Consider the following 17,122-nt stretch of genomic DNA (forward strand, 5'->3'; position numbering starts at 1 on the left):
ATTTAGTGCAGCCTATAAAGATCATTATGACTCATAATTACAGATGCAGATTTATGTCAAAATGCATATATAAATCTCCAGTGCTGGCAATGGGTCACCTCTTATCAGAAAGAAAGATTTGTGTAAGGAGACACTCTCCTTGATCCCTCTGGGTATTTCTCTCTTTCCATTTTGGGGGTAGAATTATAAAGGTTTGCTTTCAATGGCACAAATATGACCCAGGGCACGTTACAGATTCACAGCTGGAGGGAGTAAGGAGCTGACTGGCTGTGGTGGTGGGTGATGGGGGAAGGGTGATAGAGTAGTGGAAATATGGTTTCCAGGGTTATTGTTATCTGGCTAAATGAAGAGCACTTTTTAAATACTTGCCGGCCGGACACTGCCAATCAGGGCAAAGAGGATTATCTGAACAGAGGGAGATGGGTTTTAAAATGACTGAGGATTGTCAAGGCTAAAGTCTACTGCTTGATTCTGGACACAGGGCAGTTTGTACTGATGCGTTATCAAATTCTGTGCCACCTTAAGTGAGCAAATGAGATGTCAGTTTGGCCTTGCCAAGCACTTTGCATTTTGATGCATTTCCTACTAGGAAATATGAATTTTTGAAACATCAATGGGCCTCTGGAGAACAAACCTGCCTGACAGTAGGGGAGCAGGATTTTCCAGCATCTGTGGAGAATGTACCCACCCTCTACATGTGCTCATGAAACTGCTGAAAAAATTGCTGGCTCTTCTATTTATTAACTGCCTCAGTACTGGATTTGCAAGATTACTAGAAGAATGTCCAGAAATCCCACCTTTTTTTTCCTGCTTATATATCTCCACAATATATGTCTAGAAAAGACAATAGATATTTAATATGGCAGTTATTGGACAGTGTTAATAATGATGAATAGAAAATTAAACATTCACCCTATGGCCAAAAATTTCCACTTTTGGAAATATACCCAAAAGGAGCAAGTGCATATGTCTACAAGTGCACTTGTACAAGGACATTCATCACGGTTTTATTCATGACAGCCCAATCCTGGAGACAACCCAGCTGTCCATCAACAGGCAAATTGATAAACTGTCATATATCTATGCATTCAGCAAGATAAATCAACTACTGATGCCCACATAACATAGATGAATCTTAAAAAATGTTACATTAAGTGAAAGAAGTCAGACACAAAAGAGTCTATACTGTGGGAATCCATTTATATGAATTTCAAGGACAGGTAAAACTAATCCATGAAAACAAATCAGAATACTAGCTACTTCCATGGGACAGAGGGTTATTGACTAGAAAGGTACACAAGGGAACTGTGGGCGATGAAAATGTTTTATATCCTAATCTGGGCAGTGGTTAACATGGTCTATACATATGTAAAAAATTCATTGGGCTGTACTCTTAAGATTTGTGCATTTTACTGTTTGTAAATTATAGCTCAATAAATACAAGCTTAAAAAGCTATGTGAAAAAAATACATGGAGAAAATTCATTTTATATGAGCAATCATGAGCAGACAAAGAAAAGATCATGTAGATATTCTAAAGAGTAAATGAAAATGGATAAATGAAAAAATATGAATCTTTCACCTCTTCTCACTTTTATCACAAGACATGAAAATGCTGGGATTCAGGTAACTGAAATCATTACCGGATATTCTTAGGAATTCACTGAGAATTCTTCATAGGTTTATTTTCAGAATGTTCCTCTTAAATTAGGAAATGCTTCATTTACAATTTTTCCTTAGAAGAGGGTGTTATTTATATATAAACAGACAGGAAGTAGAAATTTTCAGTTGATTCATTACTTGTCTAAACGAGATCAATTAGTTAATGATACTGTTGTCCTTCACCATACTTATTTCAAAAATATATTTCATCTTCTTGAATATTTAGATTAATTAAGGTAAGAAACTATGGTGTTTTTAATGACAAAAAAAATGATATTAAGTATACATTTCCCATTTTTCCTATGAAACACTTCGGTCTTTTTGCATTTGTCTCATGCCGAAGACTTTCAAGTAAATTTTTAAAAGAGATCTTCGTAGGGTACTTGCTGCCCTGTGTCACCAATGAAACAAGGAATCTTATTTTTCAAGAATTATCATGAAAGAACTTCCACATGCATCTGCTACTCATTATTCAGTTGACATTTCCGTTCTGGAATTCTAAGGATTTTCTGAAATTGTTAGTGGCGTTTATAAAATGCTTGCTAAATTTCAAAATGGGTCCTAGAGATCACCAACTCCTTCCTCTTCATTTAAGATGAGGAAACCGAGATCAAGGAAGGTTAAGTGATTTGCCTGGGCTTGGCTTCTCTGGCCAACTTCTTGTGTAGAATCTGGATGCCTTCCTTGAACTCCATGACATCGGTAGGTTTTATGATCAAAGGGTGATTGTTGCTGCATCGTTTGTGAGCACGTGCACATTTTGCAGAATGGGGAGTCCAGATAATGATTCTCTATGGGACCCAAAATAGGGCCCAGTCATGGATTCTGTTCTCAATCTCTGATTTCCCCACAGTGCAGCCCCTTTAGGGTCAACCTGTGTATAAGGCACCTAGAACTCCAGGAACCAGGACAAGGGACAAAATGTGGCTTGGGACCTGCATTGACTGTGTTCACATCTCCTTTCTCTACTTACCAGCTCTGTGTAGCTGACTTTCTTGCACTCCAAATGTCAGGTTCCTCATCTGGAAAGTGGGGAATAAAAATATGACCTCACTTAGGGTGTTTTTTTTTTTTTTTCGTTTAAATTATCTGACATAAATCAGCTTTCCATTTTGGAATTTTAAAAAAGAAAATTATACTCTATCTTTTTGTGGGTTTCTACTTATACTTCCTTGTATACAGTTCACTGAATGGAATGCCCTCCTCTTTCTGTCATATCCTCTGTTAAATCTGCTCTCAACTCCAGCTCCCTCCCTCATGAACCATATTGTCCTCTACTCAGCCCACATCTGCCAGATTTTCCATTGCATGCATAGCTCCAAGCACACATTTTAGCACCTATTCTTTTGGTCTTATAATATCCTTCAATTATTTTATATGATGTAAGCTCTCAGCAGGCAAGGACTGCATACAGGATTTCTTTTGTATCTTTAACAGAATCTAGTATAGCAATGGGGCATGGAGCAAATGTTTGAAAGTCATTGTAAAAAAAAGAATGAAAAGAGAGCAATTTCAAAATATTAAACATTGACCCGAATGATGGCTGGTGAACCACTTCAATGGTGATATTCTATAATATCATATTTTAAGGTATATTTTACAGAGCAAAGAGCACAATTGTCTCCCACCCTCCTCACAAACAAACAAGAAGCAAAAAAAAAAATAAAATAAAAATCCTTGTCTGGAGTGGAGTTGTGATTTTCACTATGATCCTAATTCTGAAAACCGGGTGTTTCCTTTCAGTTTTCTTGGAGTACGTGCAATGTAGCATCAAGACCAAAATCCTGCTTTGAATTTATGTGTCAGATAAGGACCCAAAGCCAAGAAGAAACTATGAAAATTATCTTCAAGTAACAGAGCCATCAAGACATACATTTCCACAATAAAACCCATTATTTTTGTAGAATTAAAATTCACTAATAAAAATACAATATTTACATTCATGGTATTGATTTTATATATAGTTAGATTAGAAATACACACACATTAGAAAATAGAGATTGCTTTGTCAAAAGCTTTTAAGAAAGAATTCTTAAGTCTTGGGCTTTTATGCTAAAACTGTATTTTAGCTTCTCTTTTTGGTCTTAGGATTCCCTGGCATCCATGTCACAAAAGATCTTTCTCAGGTAGAGTTAAGAATGTAGAATTCTTTGCCCGGCATGGAGGTGCACACCCATAATCCCAGCTGTTTGGGAGGCTGAGGAAGGAGGAACACACATTTGAGGCCAGCCTGGGCAACTTAGCAAGAGCCTGTCTTAAAATGAAATTTCAAAAAAAGGGCTGGGAATATAGCTTAGTGGTGAAGTGTCCCTGGGTTCAATCCCCAGACTCAAAAAAAAAAAAAAAAAAAAAAAAAAAAAAAAAAAAAAAAAAANCCTTACTAAAATTCTATATCCTTTGGCTAACATTTCCCCAGTCCCTTTCTGTCACCCTCAGGCCCCAATAACCACTATTCTACTTTCTGTTTTCATGAGTTGCACTTTTTTTTTTTGAGTCCACGTATAAGTGAGATCACTTTATTTTTATGTGCCTGGCTTATTTTGCTTAAAATAATGTCTTCTGGATTCTTCCATGTTGTCACAAATGACAGGATTTCCTTCTTTTAAATGCCATGTGTATATATAGCACATTTTTTTGTTCATTGATAGACATCTAGGTTCAATCCCCATCTTGGCTATTATGAACAATGCTGAAATAAACATGGGAGAGCAGATGTTTCTTTGACACATCAATTTGTTTCCTTTGAACATCTACCCAGAAATGGGATTGCAGGATCACATGGTAGTCCCATTTTGAATTTTCTGGTACTATCTTCAAATTTTTTATTTCTCCAACTACTCAACAACTATTGATGTCAGCTATGTACCACTATGGGATACAGCAAAGACCACCAACCCTGCCATCATGGAGCTCAACTGTAAGGTCTTTTTTTTTTCTTTGAGCCTCTTGGACCTTTCCTTCTTTGCCTTAGTTCCCACCATAAGGTTTTTGACAATAGGAGCAGGTAGCTCTCTGCATGCCTATGGTCAGAATGGGTTTTAGTTTTAGCATTATTTGTTTTAGGCTATATTATATTTAGGCTATATACATGTCTCACCCTCAAAATGTAGCTAAAATATATATTGATTATTTTTTAGAATCTGATATCATTTCTCTCTTTAGAGCTGTCGTAGAAGATGAATCTTCTTAATAAAGTGTGTAATAGTAATTAACTTTTTTTGAATGAATAAAATTGGAATTATTTCAATTTACCGTATATGCCCTAATGTCTGTGGAATTTGAACAATCAGTTAATGGATTTATAGGTTCATTAATGTTTTACAGAGGCTAGTTTTGTTCTTGGTAAATTGTCTTTTACTTTTTTCATGTTCCAAAATATAATTTATTTGTTTTGCCATTCAACCCAGTGATGTTTCTCTTTGCTATTGTAGAAAATGCTAATAGTAGTATATTTAGACTTAATATGTCACAGTAGGGACCTATATGTTCATATGCGAATGATGAATATAAAGCTCACAGCTAGGTTTTTGACTCTCAGCAAGGATGGTTAATAAATAAGCTTGTGGTTTAGTTTCAGACCTAAATTGGTAAGCAGAAGTAAGAATATCCTAAAGTGTTAATTATTATTTTAAGTAATGATGCTTTGTTGAAGAATTGGGAAGGTGGTGTAGTGATCAAAATTAAGTGGAATTTCTCTGTTACAAAAGAAGCTATTCAGAATTGTTAATGATATGTTCATCCCTGTAGCCATGGTGATATTAGCAGGAAATGGAGAAATCTTTGCTAATAGACCAGTTTCAAAAAATAAGGAATGCACAAGCCCATTCCTGTTTTAAATGGCAGTTTTTCAAAGCACTACTTATGATTACCCTACACTATGCCACTCTAAAGAGGTTGTTCCTATCATACATATGCATTCCATGGCAAAGAGCTATGTAGGAACTTGATCTGAAGCAAAGAACAGTTGAGAAGTCATGAATTGCAATTGTGAATATAAGTTATGGATTGTAGCTAAAATTTAGCTCAGTTCATATTTATGAATCTTGAAGTGGATTTCAGAATGTATCTCTATATTCCATAGAGATGTTCCAAAGACTTTCTTTTATTTCTTGGAGTTCATAGCAAGATGAGTCCCTTTATTGGTTATGGGATTCAACGAAATGAAAATAGTAAAATAAAATAATTAAAAATAATAAAACAGTAGCATCATAGAATTCTGTTCATTTGTCAAACATATACAAAGTACAAACATTATTTGTTAATTTTTTAACACTTTGAGACTAACACATTTTAATACCTTTTTAACATCTAGGGAAACTGAGGCAAGGAGAGATCAAAAACTTGTCTAAGCTCCCATAGTCAGTATTTGTAGTCAGACTCCATAGCCTATACCTTTAGCCATCTTTCTACAATGCCTCTCAGACTTTAACAAAAGAAAAGGAAATTCTGTATCATTCTTTTTTATCTCATGCTGTTTATTCAAAGGTCAGATTCACATCTCTTCCAGACAGACATTTTGTGGTTCCTTCTGGAAGATGGCTCATGATTCTTTTCAAAGATCTCTTTGACTTAAGGCACTCATATCCAACTTCGAAAGTTGCCCCATCTGAGTAGCTTGAAATTATCTGGTGCTTACTTACAACCTTTTTAGTAAATGCCCTTCTGGCTTGGGGTAGCTTTGGTATTTCATATTTAGTAAAAGTGTCTGCTACCTGCCCTTAGAAAATATCTTGGTTTTATGTCTCCCAGACTGCTTGTTGCTAAAGGCAAAATGTGAAATGGAGAGTGCTGGAATTGTACTGCACCGTAGAAATTAGGTGCAACTACTACATTAAAAGCAACGGCAGGTGCTGTAAATCTGAACTTTGTTTGGAGGGAGGAAAAAGAATAAAAGTAAAACATGTGACAGGATAGGCTGCAAATTGCCAGGGTGAAGACAGTTTTCCTAAAGAAACAATTAAACCTTTCTATAAAGAAATCTTGTTTTATTTTGAATTGCACTTCAAATGTGAAGGTATAACAGGTTTCTAAACAATCCTTCAGTCAGTTTTTTCAAAGACATTTCATCTCTTTCAGAGCTCTTTCAATTTCTTCATCACACACACACACACACACACACACACTCACACACACACACTCATATACACATATGTGTATATGAAGAACATCAAGAATTACATGAATAACCCTAAATATCATGATACAGAAATACCATTAACATTTTAGTATATATATTTCCAATATTTCTTTTACACACAAACTTTTAAATTAATTATTGTGGTTTTATTAGTGCATAAAAATTGCAAAGAATGGTGAGGTTTATTGTGACATATTTATATATGCATATAGCATAATTTGCTCCATTTCATTAGTTCTAGTAGTTCTCTTTTCCTTCCTTTCCTCCCTTTCTCTGATTCCCTTCCTCTACTGGTCTCCCTTTCATTTAATTTTTATATTGGTATATTATAATTATGTATTATAATACATAAATGTGGGATTCATTATGATATATTCATACCTGCACACAGTATAATTTGGTCACTTTTGCTCCCTTGTACTTTCCTTTTCCCTCCCTTCTACCTTGGACCCTTCCTCTACTCTCCCCACTATTTCTGCAAGAGGTTTTTAAATTTTAATCCCCCCTCCCCCACATAAAACTTTGCTTATTTCACTTAGCATGAGGTTCTCCAGTTCCATCCATTTAACAGCACAATTTCATTCTGTTTCATGGCTGAGTAGAACTCCCTCAACACACTTTTTAATATAATCTATTCTTTTCACTTATCAATTTATCACAGAATCATTTCATATTATTAGTCTTTGACAGCCTTGCTTTTAATGATTGTTCAGTATTCTGTGTGTGATTTTATCATATCTTAAACTAGTATGGTGGAAATCGAGGTTGTTTCCAACTTTTACATTGTTACAAGCAATGCTGCAATGAACATTCTTTTGTAACTAAATCACATGATATAGTCATGATTATTTTTCTTGGGATAAATTTTTAGAACTGGAATGATGACACCCAGGGTTTGAAAAATACACTGCCCAATGGCTCCTCCAGAATGACGTCAATTTACACTCACAGGACATGACATTTTTGATCTTTCTTTTGAGGATTTTGGGTGAGCTGGATTTCGCTACCGGTAAAGCAGGGCCCCTCTTTATCTGTTCAATTGGACCCTGAATAAACCGAGACAGTTTCAGTCCCCTTTCCTTTCATTGCCATCTCTATCTCTGCTGCAAGCCTTGCTCTGTTGAATTTTGGTAAGGTTAGCGTAAAAGACAGAAATGGTAGGGGAGCAGAGCAGGAGCCCAGTGAACACATTGTTCTACACCAGACTTGTGGGGTTGGTGCTTTCCTTGTGGCAGGGGAAAACAGCTGCTCCTTATTTCCTTTCATTTTCTGTAGTAGCCGGCATTTGGAACACTAGATTGTGATGCATGAAAGGAAACAAACAGATCCTGTTGGGTGGTTATGGTGCTCAGCGCATCCTTTGCATGGTAGCTGGAGATCCCCCTCTGCAAGATTCTGTTCTCATCAGTGGTCAAGAGTGGCTTGCTGAAGGAAGGGAGTGACTCTGGTCACTGTATTTAGGAATGGAGCTGGTCTCCTGGAGGGCGGCTATCTGCTCTTACCTCTTAAAGGATGATTTTGGGGGAAAAAATGAAGTCTTGATTTTTTCCTTTTCAGAAAACACTTGGAATGGTCAATCACATTTCCCCAACCCCTTGTTTATCATGTACTCAGAAAATAGGGAAAAGTGGACTCTGAAAGAGCAATCTCAAATATAAGAAAATGAAGAAATACCGTGTTCATTCAAATAAGAGGAGTCTGTTTTGGATAAGCATAGTGTTATTTTATAGTACCAACCCTTCATTATCCAATTGTGTCTACATCATGACACTACAGGCCAGACTGCTTTAATTCTACATAATTTACTTGTGGAGTCGCATGGAACAGAAATACTGTTTCCATTTCTTCTTGTGAACAAGTACAATAAGTAATTTAGTATGGAATGTCCTGGGGATTAGACCAGTTGAGCTGCCTTGCTTCATTGACTACAAGGAAGACAGTTGAGCTCTGATAATAAAACATCTTAGCAAACAGTGTAGTTAAAGAAAAAGTACATTTTATAACCCAAAGATGAACCCAAGTATTGGCTATATTCCTCCAAAGTAGTTGACAGAAATGGGCTTAGTTCAAGGTACCAGAGTTGTCATGCATTAATCTTAAGGACAACTAGAGGCCAGTTAGCCTGTGGATTGAGTGTAAATGTGCAAAAAGTGGATTGGCTCAACATCATTTCAAACTGAATTATTCAAAGGAATGCTTGTATTATATCATTTCTTTATAAAATAAATTGGGATGCTGAATTATACTGTATTCTAAATGCAACCTTTTCCCAAATCCCTCAATTCAGAATAGTTTATTGCAGGTCATATACCTCTTTTTAACCAGACCAATATAACTCCCAGATTCCATGGCAAGCTTTAGTAATATGTATAATCAGTGTATCTTTATTTTAACTTGCTGACTCATCATCCCAGTGTGTTCTCAACACAAGAGCCTTTACGGATGTCATAGTTCAGCAGTGGCAGAGCTTTATCAAGACATCAAAGCCACCATCCACTCTTCTGGGAGAAAAGACTTGGGAGCTGCAAAACACTCTAACATGAATTCGATAACATCACTAGTATGTTACCTTCAGACCATGACTAGGCCAACAAACAACCTCTCTCAGCAGGCCTGTGTTTTTGAGGATGGCAGCCAGCCAGCCAACACATTGAGATACAAAGGAAGCAGCTTTCCAATAAGGAAATGTGAAGCCCTCCTTCTACCAGTCTTGGAGATAGATATAATGATAGAAAAGCAGTTTAATGTTTTTGTTTTTGTTTTTTGTTTGTTTGTTTCGTTTTGGCTAAACAAAGTTTCTCTGAATGTCTGGAATGATGGAAAACATTTCTGAACTCTATCTAGAAGTGTAAAAGCCCAATACAGAGATTCATGCAATACAATGATTCTCAAACTCTGATACCCTTAAAGGGTTTGGAGTTTGGTTGAGGTGCTACAGGAGGTGCTGGGGGTTGGAGAGTCCCCTCCTACACCCAGAGTAGCCTTGCTTTTATCAGAGCCTTGCCTTGAACCTCTAAGTGCTCACTTAAAAGAAGACCTTCTTAACAATAACCATAGTGCTAGCAATAATAGAAAAATCCCAGTATAACGGTAAAAATGTGTTCTAATAATGATTAAAATTTGACGAGAATGTTAACTCAATCATAGATATTAGGTATTGAAAGATGTTCCAATTCTATTACAGATTATTTTTATTTCTTTATTTTTAAAAAATGTGAATGGTACTTCACTGAGTCATTTTTGTTTACAGTTGAAACTTTAGGAATTCAAAATTAGCTTTCTTGCCCATAAATTTCTATAGAGACACCAGAAAAAGTTTCAACCTTGAGTCCCATATTGCACCACTGTGCTGTGTCCAAATGAACTTTCATGCCAAATCGTCATCCTGTTTCATGTGGCTTCTTCTACCCACAATTTCCCTGGGGAAGACCAAGTCCTCAAGGATTACATTGTGAATGGCTGTCAGAGTGCCACTCCTGGGACCCTTTTAAACTTTCTTTTTATATGACTTTTTGAGTTTGCTTAGGCAGGATTCTCTGAGCAATAAAGATCACATGCTTCCCACTGAAATTTTCCCCAAATCATGTATTAGCTGGACTTGGGTATTTGGGAAAGATTACAGCTGAGGAACTTAGGACCACCACCAACTTCAATCTACCTGGCTTTTGTGATGTTCACCTTTCATGGCTGAGCCCTGAGCTCCAAGTTCAACTCCAGAAATGCCTGGGAGATGCCACATTTGAACTCATCCAATCTCTCATCTTTGGGCTTCACAATCTTGGTGCTCAAGCTGAACATGGCCTTCTCTGCGAAGTGCTGGTTTAGGAAGAGGCCCAGCTCTGGTGAGAGCTTAAAGTCCCTATATTCTATTCTTAGAAAACAAGATGAGAGAAGTCCTGGGCCTAGAATCTACTTGGTGCTTAATAATCATGAAACAAGTGAATAAGTGAATGGGAGAGACAGAGATGACTGTTAGCCCACTGGTTTAAAATATAGATTCGAATCCTGATTTCTTCACAGGATTTGGGTTTGTATGTTTTTTTGTTTTTTGTTTTTTCCTGAGCTTTTGTTTCTCAAACTGTGCATGAAGAGTTTAAACTAGATAAGTTTTGAGATCTCATCCACCTCTGCAAGGAGTTATGACCAGGAAAATATACTGTGTTGGAAGGAATTTTAAAGGGAAGTAGCAAGTTTTGAATACTGAAGGTCAGACAGGTCAGTAAAAAGTGAGCTACCAGTAGCATCTACATTACCCAGCACAATTGACCTAAAAGTTGTTTATCACTTTGCTCTTCACTAGCAATTTCATATACATCCTCAGAATACCTCATTCAGGCCACTTCATAAATGACAAGACTAAGGTTCTGCAAGTTAAATAATTTTCAGAATGCCACCGAAAGGCAGAGCTGATTGGAAACTGAGTCTTGAGACTCCATCACCCCATGGACTCAAATATATAGGGAGGAGATAGGGAAAGACAAAGTGACAGGATTCCACAGAGTTGGTTTGGCCCAGTTCTCATTCCCTGAAAAGGAGCCCCATAACCTAAGTCTCATAATTTCCGATCCAGAGTTTCATGCATGAAACTTTACTGCCTCTTGAAAGGTGGATGAGTAGATTTGATTCACTGGAAGTCAGAAACAGCTTTTTAAACATTTGGGAATCAGGGTAGGTAGTTAGTCTGCCTTGTAAAATTTTCTTATGGATGTCACCATTAGAAAAATTTATCTTACCTTAGTAGAGTGCAAAGCTTATTCAAACCCATCACATCTTCAGATTCAGTCATTGTTAGTTGAGAGATTCCACATTAATCCTTGCTGCATCTTAATTCATGTGATCTTGGAAAGTAGCGATTTGCTTTGCTCTCACCAGATTTCATCCATGAAAAACAGGTCACCGAGATGTCACATTTTATGAGGTTATTTATACCTCCTTTTGCTTTTGGACTTCAGTTTTACAGATTATTTTTTTCTCTCTAGATTCCTGAGAGGAGATCAGAGTACTGAATTTTGTTTATTGAAGAAATTGGCATCTGGAAATCCTGAGTAAACAAAAGTATAGAATATGAAATATTGAAATACTTTAGCCATGAAAAGGTAACTTCTAATTTTACAATATTAATCAGGAGAAATTTAACATGTAAAATGTTCTTTATTTTCTAGTTTATTTATAAACAAATGTAACCTATTCTTGTAACTTTCAGAATCACCCTATTATGTTTTCATAATCTTATATATGTGTATGTGTATATAAAAATATTCATATGCACACACATATTCCAGCATAATGATCAATTCTGATTCTTTTTGTAAAAAAGGGCCAGTAAGTGCAGTTTCTATGCATATGGACAAGATAACTTCCTACAGTATCAAAGAAAGTTAACAAATAGCAACTATATGTCCATTAACATACTAATAACTATAAGTTCTAGCTTGTCCTAATTATTTCTAATAATCTCTGGAGAGACTAATATCTTTAAAAAGTATGTATGTGTTGATGATAGAAAGCAGGTTGAAAAGTACTGATTTATTATAACCCTTCATTAAGGTTAAAAGCATTCCAGTGAGATGAAGACATCTGCCTTGTATTTTCACATTGCAGAAGAGAAGTTAAGGACAGGAAGAACAAAAAGAAAGAAAACAATGTTTCAAGTTGAATTCAAGCCAGGTTTGAAGAAAACAATTCTTGCTTCATATCCTAAAAGTTCTCAAGAAAATTCCCCATATCCATGACTATCACTTACTATTATTGCTACCAAGTGTATTTAACACCGTGTATTAGCTATGAAAATCCGCTATATGCCCTGAAGTTATTTTTCAAAGTTTTACACACAGTTAATCAACACATGTATCTCTGTCTCTCACAGTGTTTTATTTCTTAAAAAAAAATTAACCAAGAAAGCTACTACTGGAAAGAATTAAGATGAGTTAATTATGCAAGGTATTGAAAAATAATTTTTGAACTTGGACATTTCTTTCCTCTTCTTTTAAAGGTAGGACTGGCTAAGGTTGGCAATTATAGGGTGTAGTGAATAGTCACTTGATATTTTGGAAATCAAAGGAAAGGGCCACTGGAGAGAGGCTGAACTGAGCTGTTACTGGATTTTTATCTCTCTAAATGAGTGCTACTGACAGGAACCATATGTGTTATAGTATAGCTGAGGAAGAGAACATGGGTGGTTTTCCAAGGAGCTGTGACCTGCCTGTGTATGCATGTCTACCTGTGAGCCCATGGACAAATCTGATGTATTTATGATGTTTAATAAACACTTAGAGCCACATGTGAGCTTGGGGACTGTGTTTCTCTCGTTTAAAGGATTATATGTGAATATCCAGGTTGATTTTGTCTTAGAATTAAAAATCAATCTTTCTACTTAGTAGTGTTTGTCACTGCACAAAAACATTCATGAAAGTGTAAGGCCCCCTTTGAAATGACAGAAGAAAGATGAAGTAGTTCCCAATTAAACTTGTATTTAGCCCAGTTGAAAATAAGAAATACCCTGAGCAGAGCTGAGCTCTCAAAACACTAAGTTAAGGATTTCACTTAAGTAATCAAATGCATTTAGTTTATATTGTGGTATCAGGGTTCTTAAATGACAGGCATTTACCCAGGAAAAGCAGATGGAAGTGATATTTTAACTTGTATTTTGTGGTTTATCTTTTTCTATATTTTTACTTGTAACTTACTTATATCATTATATGTGAAGCCAGTTTCTTAATGAAAGTACATAGTTGGGGAGGCAGGTAGGGTCATGATAAAAAATCCTTTCTGCTAATCTTTGCTTTGAATGATGTGTATAGACAATTTATATCTAACATAATTATTGAAATATTTAGATTTAGGTCTGTTTTTCTTTTATGTTTGTTCCTTCTTTTCTAGTCATATTTATACATTTTCTTGCCTTCTTTTGGATTATATGAACAATTTTTTAGAATTCTATTTTGGTTTATTGTGATTTTTGACTGTGTCTCTTTATATAGTCAAGCGTTTTTTTTAATCATTTCTCTACAAATTGTATAATATATCTAAGTTTTTATAATCTACTTAGAATCAATGTTTTACCATTTTGAGTGAATGTAGAAAACATATCACCATATTGATCCATTTCTACTCTCCTCCTATGATGTTAGAGTTGTTATGTACATTCATTAAAGCCCTACCAGACAATGTTATATTGCTTTCCTCTTCAATTTTTTGACATCTTCTTTTGGAATAAGAGAGTACATAATACCATGCATTGCTATTTCTGTTGCATTCCCTTTGTTCTTGATGTTAAACTTCTTCAGCAATGAATTGTCTTAGTTTTCCTTCATCTAAGAATGTTTCACCATCATTCCTGAAGGATATTTTTCCTAGATAGAGAATTCTGTGTTGATAGTTCTTTTCTTTCAACACTTGAAAACCTTTATGCCACTTCCCTTATTCTTTTCTTTTCTTTCTTTCCTTCTTCTTTTTCTCTCTTTTTTCTTTTAGCAACATACTCTTTCTTCTCTTATAAATTTTGAGGCATAGTTCCATAATAACTTAGGTTTTAAAAGGAAGTTTTCAGATTTAAGTCCTAAATCCCTTGATGTTAAAAGGAATGTCATGCTTAAATAATGAACAAACATCATAAAACAACATAGGCATGACTGTATAGTTATACAGATACCTGCCAAAGACATGCATACAACTCTAAAATTTGATCTTCTGATTCTTATGACCTTTTTACACAGTGGTTCCACAACAGATTATTATATAATACTATAATGTGGATTTTTTAAGTTCACAAATGTTTCTCCTATTTGTATGTACATGTATACACAAATGCCCCCTACACCCAATGTATAACCTTATTTCCAAAACTGATCTGTTTGGAATTTTATTTTCCTAAAACAGTGATTCTTAGACTTTAATATAACTAACCTTCAGAGGTGTTGATTCAGTAATTCTGGGATAGAGTCCAAAACTTTACATTTCAAATAAGATGATACCAGATAATGTCACTGTTACTGGTTTCAAACTAAATTTTGAGAATAACTACCATAGGGAATAGGCAGAACACCCCAGAATTTGACTGGTGACTCATCAAATGGCATAAACTGAAAAGTAAATTGGAATTTATGACTTTCTACCAACTTTATGAGATTTTATCAAAAGACAAATTCATGTGACCTTGAATTGATTTCATATCACAATTATTTTAAAGTTCTTCTGAAAGCAAATATTTTTTCATTCAATTGCTAATATATATACATATACACACATATACAGTTTATACACATGAACACATACGTAGTATATTCATACTATTATTATAAGTTGAAATTAGAATAATTCAATCAAATAAATTATGTGGTTTTTCCAGTGTAAAAACTTTATAACTTGCTATCATCTTAATTGCTTCTCACACATTTAGATTTAACTTTCTTTTAATCTAGAGTGGACCTTGGCAAATTATGGCTTAGGGACCAAATATACCCCATGGCCCATTTTTGTATGGTCGGTAAGTTAAGAATGATTGTCACATTTTTTAAATGTAAAGAGAAGGAAGAAAAAGACAGCATAGCAATTGTCTGTGGTCCTCAAAGCATAGAATATTTATATGTCAGATAGCCCTTGTTTATATCCTGACTCTACTTACCGTTTTGTGTAGCTTTGAAATTGACACAAACTTTCTGTGTATTTATATCCTCATCTACAAAATGTAGATGATGAAAGTCCCTAATTTAGGACTATAGTGCAAATTAATTAGTTAATACACACAAAGTGCTTAGAATGGCACCTGGCACATCATTAGCATAGATTAGACATGAGGCACTGTTGACATGGGTAGAGTACCGTGTATACATTAAAAGTAAAATTTGACTATACATTCATAAAAGCATATATAAATATTTCTGTTTGATATTAAATGAAAAAAGCAAAGCACAAAATGAACTGATGTTTTGTAAAATAAGTAAAACAAAAAGCCTATGTGCTAGAAAAGAAACAAAGGAAGGAAACACTGCCACTTATTAGGAGTGGCCATGCTAGTTTGATGGAACTGTGGATGGTTTTCCTTCTTCCAACTTTCTATATTTTCCAAATTTCCTAAAATGCACTATGAGTTTCAGCTTAGCAGCAATACCTCAGGAGGAACTTACGCCTTTGCCAAGGTGCTTATCTCCTAGATAGGATAACAAGATGAGCTAAGGCTGCAGCGGCCACCATAACTCTGCCAGTATTTATTTTGGTCTCTGGAAGTCGGGCCCTTCACATTCCTTGTACATAGTTGTATTTAATTAGGACTCAAGCTAGCCATAAAGTGTGCATTAATTGTCTGTTATTTCATAAATGATGGCCAAAATAACAGCCTTTGATAGGAACAGTTTGGGGGTAAGCACCACTTGGTCTGTTCATCTTCCAAGGCTCCTTGCCCCAAGCAAGAGATTTCTATTTGTTATCTCCTTTTATCCTGGAGAATTACTAATCCTGCACTACCATATTAAGTACCAATTAAGCAGAGATTTGTCATTCCTGCTCGAGAACATTGAGCTGGGCTGTGGCTGCATATTTCACAGACTTCTGACAGAAATTATTTTAATTAGACTGCTGCTAGCAGCATTTAAAATAGTCTGTATGGCCAGAGAGAGGAAGAATGGTTCCTCAGTCAGATAATTTACTTATTTTTCTTTTTCACTCACCATAAATCTTAGAGTTGAGGTTATTAAGCCTTTGGAGGGGGAAGGGGATCGTCAGGGAAAGAAATCAGCTAAACTTTATCTTACTTTAAATACCAGAAAAGAAAAATCTCCCACAGATTTACTGGAAAGAAAAAAAAAAAACTTTTAAAAGAAAAATGTGTTCAAACAAAATCTGACAGGATATTTCTACATTCTGAATGTCTAACATGTTTAAACAATAAGGAGGATATGTGCACCTTTTACATATAATTAAGGTGGGCTCTTTTCTTTTTATTTTTGTTCTGTTCCCTCAAATTGAAGTCATTACTTGGTAATTATTAGGTTACTCTGACTCTAAAAAGCAAACTAAATAAATTACTAAATTGAATACCACATTTAGTAAACCTTGATTAAAAGCACAAGTTTTGCAGGGATACATTTTATTTTATGAATTCATTTCCTAAGATGAGAAATTGGATGGATGCAAGCATTTATCCTCTTTTAAAATTCTTTAATAAGGATTTATCCTTTCACTTTCAGAATTTCTGATCAATACATAATTGGACTATTATTTGGAGTTCCTTATTTGCAAGCATTCTGATTTATTTAATCAAATCAAATTTATTTTAAAAAATTACATATTTTAAAAGCATGTTCTATAATATTTGACCATCAAAATG

The 17,122-nt window shown here is 35.1% G+C and overlaps 1 long non-coding RNA gene and 1 pseudogene across 1 annotated transcript; one reads left to right on the forward strand and one right to left on the reverse strand.

The window, feature by feature from the left end:
• Nucleotides 1–4,331: 4,331 nt before the first annotated feature.
• LOC125619436 lies at nucleotides 4,332–13,942 on the forward strand. Its single transcript, XR_007351002.1, has 3 exons — nucleotides 4,332–4,578; nucleotides 11,778–11,894; nucleotides 12,346–13,942. It is a non-coding gene; the product is annotated as an uncharacterized LOC125619436 (long non-coding RNA).
• Nucleotides 9,633–10,596, reverse strand: LOC107136656 (annotated as a pseudogene).
• Nucleotides 13,943–17,122: the final 3,180 nt, after the last annotated feature.

The sequence above is a fragment of the Marmota marmota genome, unplaced genomic scaffold, assembly GCF_001458135.2.
Source record: "Marmota marmota marmota unplaced genomic scaffold, marMar, whole genome shotgun sequence".
Taxonomy (NCBI): domain Eukaryota; kingdom Metazoa; phylum Chordata; class Mammalia; order Rodentia; family Sciuridae; genus Marmota; species Marmota marmota.